General features: G+C 29.9%; 1 pseudogene; it reads right to left on the bottom strand.

Annotated features, from left to right (window-relative positions):
- Positions 1–3,978: 3,978 nt before the first annotated feature.
- LOC111740458 lies at positions 3,979–4,097 on the bottom strand (annotated as a pseudogene).
- Between the last annotated feature and the right edge of the window lie 2,171 nt (positions 4,098–6,268).

The following is a 6,268-nucleotide window of genomic DNA, read 5'->3' as shown; positions in this document are numbered from 1 at the left end:
AATAGTCAAAGTGATAAAAAGAAAGGACCTATGACCAACATTACTCTACCCAGAAAAGCTATCATTTAGAATCAAAGGACAGATAAAGAGCTTCCCAAAGAAGAAAAAGCTAAAGGAGTTAATCAGGCCAGTATTACAGGAAATGTTGGAGGGACTTCTTTAAGAAGAAGAAAAAAAATTTAAAAAATATATAAATAATAAAATGTCAATAACTACATATCTATAAACAATTACTTCAAATGAAAAAGGATCAAATGCTACAATCAAAAAATAGGGTGGTTGAATGGATAAGAAAACAAGACCCTTACATATGCTGCCCTACAAGAAATCACTTCAGATCAAATGACACACACAGACTGAATGTCAAGGAATGAAAAGACACATTTCATGAAAATGAAGAAAAAAAAAAACAACACACATCTGGGATAGAAATACTTATATTAGACAAAATAGACTTTAAAATGAAGGCTATAACACGAGATAAGAACGACCCAGCAACCCCACTTCAAGATATGTATTCAAAACTCAAAACACTACTTTGAAGGAACATGTTTATCCATATGTTCATTGCAGCATTGTTTATAACAGCTAAGACATGGAGGCAAACTGGGTGTCCGTCAATGGATGAATGGATAAAGAGGTGGTACGTATACAATGGAATTTACTCAGCCATAAAAAAAAAATTAAAAATAATGAAATCTTGCCATCTACAATAACATGGGTTGACTTAGAGGGTATTCTGGTAAGTAAAATATGTCAGACTAAAAAAGATAAATGTCATATGATTTCACTTACATGTAAAATCTAAAGAACAAAATAGCCATAGAAATGAAACAGAAACAAACTCCTAGATACAATGGAATTTTGAGGGTTACCAGATGGGAGAGTTGTTGGTGGGGTACAAAAGTAGAAGGAATTAAGAAGTGCAAATTGGTAGTTACAAAGTAGTCATGGGGGTGAACGTATAGCCTAAGGAATATAGTCAATAGTACCATAATAACTATCTATGGTGTCAGATAAGTATCAGATCTACAGGGGTGCTCAATTGTAAGTTATATAAATGTCTAATCACTATGTTGTACACTTAAAACTAATATAATATTATATGCCAGCTATAATTAAAAAATAAAAAGTTATTAAAAATACAAAGGCAAAACTTTTTATTGTCTTTGGTTCTAAGTGTTGAGTAAATGCTACCTATTGTTTCAGTAAAACTTCATTTTCATTTTTTAAATTTATTTTTATTTACAGTTGACATACAATATTGTATTAGTTTCAGTTGTACAACATTTATATACTTCACAAAATGATCACCATAATAAGAAAATATCAGATTATTCTCTGTATCTATGAATTTGTTTCTGTTTTGCTTTATTTTTTCATTTGTTTTGTTTTTAAATTCCACATATAAGTGAAGTCTTATGGTATTTGTCTTTCATTGTCCGAGTTATTTCACTTAACATAATACACTCCCAGTCCATCCATATTGTTGCAAATGGCAAGTTTTTATTCTTTTTTATGGCTAATATTCTATTGTGTATGAGATTATATATATATAATCTCCACATGATTTCACTTACATGTATGATATATATATTATATCTTCTTTATCCTTTCATTTGTAGATGGACACCTAAGTTATTTCCATATCTTGACTATTGTAAACAATACTGAAATAAACATAAGGTTGAATATATCTTTTTGAATTATTGTTTTAATTTTTTTCAGATAATTACTCAAAAGTGGAATTACTGGATAAGATGGTAGTTCTATTTTCAATTTTTAAAATAATCTCCATATGGTTTTCCATAGTGGCTGCACCAGTTTATAATACCACTAACAGTAAAAACAGGTTCCCTTTTTTCCACATCCTCATCATCACTTGTCATTTGCTGTTTTTTAGTTCATAGCCATTAGAATAGGGTGACATCTCATTGTAGTTTTGATTTGAATTTCCCTGATGATTTGTGAGGTTCAGCATCTTTTCATATATCTATTGGCCATCTGTATGTCCTCTTTGAAGAAATGTCTATTCAGGTCTTCTATGTATTTTTATTGGATTATCTGTTTGTTTTTTTATATTAAATTGTATGTGTTCTTTGTATATTTAGGTATTGATCTCTTATGAGATATATCATTTGTAAATATCTTCTCTCATTTAATAAGTTGCTCTTTCATTTTTTTGATAGTTTCCTTCATTATTCATTTTTTTGTTGTTGTTGGTATAGTCCCATTTGTTTGAGTCTGCTTTTTGCTGCCTTTGTCCAAGGAGGCATATCCCAAAAAATGTTGCTAGGACCAATGTCAAAGACTTTAGTGGCTATATTTTCTTAAGAAATTTTGTGGTTTCAGGTTTTAAATTTAAGTGTTTGGGCTATTTTGAGTTTGTTTTTGTGTATGGTATAGGAAAGTTGTGTGGTTTCATTCTTTTAACATATATCTGTTCAGTGTTCCTAACACCAACTTTTGAAAGACTGTCTTTCACCATTGTATATTTTTGCCCCCTTTGTCATAGATTAATTGACCCTATAAACATGGGTTTATTTCTAGGCTCTCTAATTTGTTTCATTGATCTATGTCTCTGTTTTTGTGCCAGTATCATACTCTTTTGATTACCGTATATTTGTATTATAGTTAGAACTCAGGGAGTATGACATTTCCAAATTTGTTTTTTCTCAAGATTGCTTTAACTAATCAGGGTCTTTTGTGGTTCCATATAATGTTAAGATGATTTGTTCTAGTTCAATAAAAAAAGCCATTGGAATTTTGATAGATATCGCATTGAATCTTTATATTGCTTTGGGTAGTAGAACATTTTAATAATATTAATTTTTTCAATCCATGACACCGTATATTCTTCCATTTATTTGAGTCTTCAATTCCTTTCATCAATATCTTATAGTTTTCAAAGTACAGGTCTTTTACCTCCTTGATTAAATTTATGTATAGGTATTTTATTCTATTTGAATGCATTTATAAAAATAATTATTTTCTTAATTTCTCTTTATGATAGTCTGTTTTTATTCAGTAACTTTACTGAATTTATTTATTACATCTAAAAGTTTGTTTGTAGAATCTTTAGGTTTTCTATACATAGTATCATGTCATCTGCAAATTGTGACAATTTTAATTTTTCCTTTCCCAATTTGATTTCTTTCCTTCCTTCCTTCCTTCCTTCCTTCCTTCCTTCCTTCCTTCCTTCCTTCCTTCCTTCCTTCCTTCCTTCCTTTCTTTCTTTCTTTCTTTCTTTCTTTCTTTGTCTGATTGCTGTGGCTGTAATTTCTAATACTATCTTGAATAAGAGTGGTGACAATGAGCATGCCTGTCTTTTCCCTGATGATAGATAAACATGATTTCAGGTTTTCACCATTTAGTATGATGTTAGCTGTGGGTTTATCACATATAACCTTTATTATGTTGAGGTATGATTTTTTCTATACCCATTTGTTGAGAGTATTTTTTTTAAATGATAGATAGATGTTGAATTTTGTCAAATATTTTTCTTCATTTATTAAAATAATTATATAATTTTTACCCTTTTTTGATTTATGTGGTGCATCACATTGATTGATTTATAAATCTCACTTTGTAGTGGCATATGATCTTTTTAATATATTGCTGAATTCAGTTTGCTAATATTTTGTTGAAGATTTTTTCATCTGTGTTCATCAGGATGTTAGCCTATTATATACATTTTTTGTTGTGTCTTTTCTTGTATTGGTATTAGGGTAATGCTGGCCTTGCAAAATGAATTTGAAAGCTTTCCTTCCTCTTTCATTTTCTGAAGTACTTTGAAAAGAATGGGTATTACTTTGAATGATTGGGAGACTTCACCAATAAAGCCATCAGTTCTAAAATTTGTTCAGAGAAATTTATCTTTATTAATGATTCAATTTTGTTCAATTTACATGTTAATTTTGTTTCTAGTAATAGCTGTTTTTTGTTGTTGTTGTTGTTTTTTTTTTTTTTTTTTTTTAATGTCTACAACACCTGGCATTCCTAGGAGGTCTGCTATCCAAGTACTAACCAGGCCTTACCCTGCTTAGCTTCTGAGATCAGATGAGATCGGGCACATTCAGGGTACAATGGCCATAGACTAGCTGTTTTGATTTTTTGTTTATTTCTGATTCATTTTTAGAAGGTTATATATTTCTAGGAATTTATATATTCATCTCAGGTTGTCCAATTTGTTAGAGTATAATTGTTCATAGTATTTTCTTTTAATTATTTGTATTTCTTTATTGTTGGTTGTCACTTCTATTTTATTTCTAATTTAATTTATTTAGGCTTTCTCTCTTTTCTTTCTGATGAGTCTGGCTAAAGATTTATTTACTTGGCTTATCTTTTGCATATACATATGACATATTATTGTACACTTGAAACATATAATTTTATTAATCAATATCAACCCAATAAATTTAATGAAAAAAAAACAGGTCAGTTTTGTTGATCTTTTTTATTGTTGTTGTTGATTTTTAGTCTCTATTTCATTTATTTCTGCTATGAATTTTATTATTCCCTCTCTTATACTCACGTTCAGCTTTGTTTGCTCTTTTTTTAGTTCCTTTAGGTATGAGGTTAGATTGTTTATTTGGCATTCTTCTTGTTTCTTGAGGTAGGTTTGTATCATGAATTTCTCTTAGAACTGAATTTGCTGTGTCCCAAAGAGTTTGGATCATTGTGTTTCCATTTTCCTTTTGCCTTAAGATACATTTTGATTTTCTCTTTTATCTCTTTGTTAACCCATTGATTATTTAGTAACATGCTGTTTAGCATACATATGTTTGTGGGGTTTTTTTCCAATTTTCTTCTTGTTATTAATTTCTGATTTTATACTGTCGTGATCGAAGAAGGTGCTTGATATAATTTCAGTCTTCCTAAATTTACTGAAACATTTTTTGTAGCCTAAAATATGGTGTATGCTAGAAAATGCTTCATGCACACTTGAAAAGAATGTATATTCTGCTGTTTTGGGGCTGAATGATATGAAAATATCTATTAAGACCATGTGGTCTAATTTGTCATTTAAGGCCACTTTTTTGTTATTGATTTTCTGCCTGGATGATCTATCCATTGATGTAAGCAGAGTGTTAAATTCCTCTACTATTGTTATATTGTCATTATCTCCCTTTATGTCTTCTAATAAGTGCTTTATGTATTTAGGTGTTCCCACATTGGGTGAGTACATGTTTACAAGTGTTATGTCTTCTTATTAGATGCTTACTTTATCGTTATGTAATACTTTTCTTGGTTTCATGTTAAAGTCTTTGTTTTAAAGTTCATTTTGTCTGGTATAAGTATTGCTACCCCAGCTTTCTTTTTCACTTGAATTTACATGAAATATATTGTTTTATCTCTTTATTTTCAGTCTTTGTGTGTCTTTTAGTCTGAAGTGAGTCTCTTGTAGGCAGCATATGCATTTTTTTTTTATCCATTCAGCCGCCTTATTTTTTTTTTAATTGGAGCATTTACTCCATTTATATTTAAAACAATTATTGATAGGTATGTAGTTATTCCCATTTTAGTACTTTGTCTTGTCATCCTTCACTGTTCCTTTCATTTTCTTTTGTTCTCTTTTTCTTGCACATTTATGAATTTCTTATTGATTTGTTTGGGTTCTTTTTTTCATTTTTATGTGTGTATCTTTACAGGTGTTTGGTTTGTGGTTACCATGAGCTTTATATATAACAAGTTATGTTTAGAGCAGTCTATTTTAAGTTAATGGTTGCTTATGTTCAAACACATTTTATATGCATCCCTCCACCTTTATGATTTTGACACCATATTTTACATCTTGTGTGTACATCTATTAATTGATTACTGTACTTATACATGCTCATACCACTTTTGTCTTTTAACTTTCACAGTAGCTTTATAATTGTTTGATCCACTACATTTACTAAAAGTTTGCCTTTATCAGTGAGTTTTTTTTTCTCCCACATATTTTCTTATTTTTAATTTTGGCCTTTTCTCCACTTAAACAAATCCCTTTAATATGTCATGTAGTGCTGTTTTAGTGGTGATGGCCTCCTCTAGCTTTTGCTTTTCTGGGAAACTCCATCTCTCAACTAAATGATAACCTTTGAGTAGAGTAATCTTGCTTGTAAGAGTTTTCCCTTTGAATATATCATGCTATTTCCTGTGGCTTGTAAAGTTTCTGCTAAAAATCAGCTGAAGATATTATGGGGTTTCCTTGTGTATAACTAGCTGCTTTTTTCTTGCTGCTTTTATGATTCTGTATTTAATTTTTGACATTGCAATCTTGGTG

This window comes from Pteropus vampyrus, unplaced genomic scaffold (genome assembly GCF_000151845.1).
Source record: "Pteropus vampyrus isolate Shadow unplaced genomic scaffold, Pvam_2.0 Scaffold63, whole genome shotgun sequence".
In the NCBI taxonomy this organism is placed as follows: Eukaryota; Metazoa; Chordata; class Mammalia; order Chiroptera; family Pteropodidae; genus Pteropus; species Pteropus vampyrus.
Note: the sequence above shows the minus strand (reverse complement) of the source record. Positions and strands in the feature narration are given on the sequence as shown.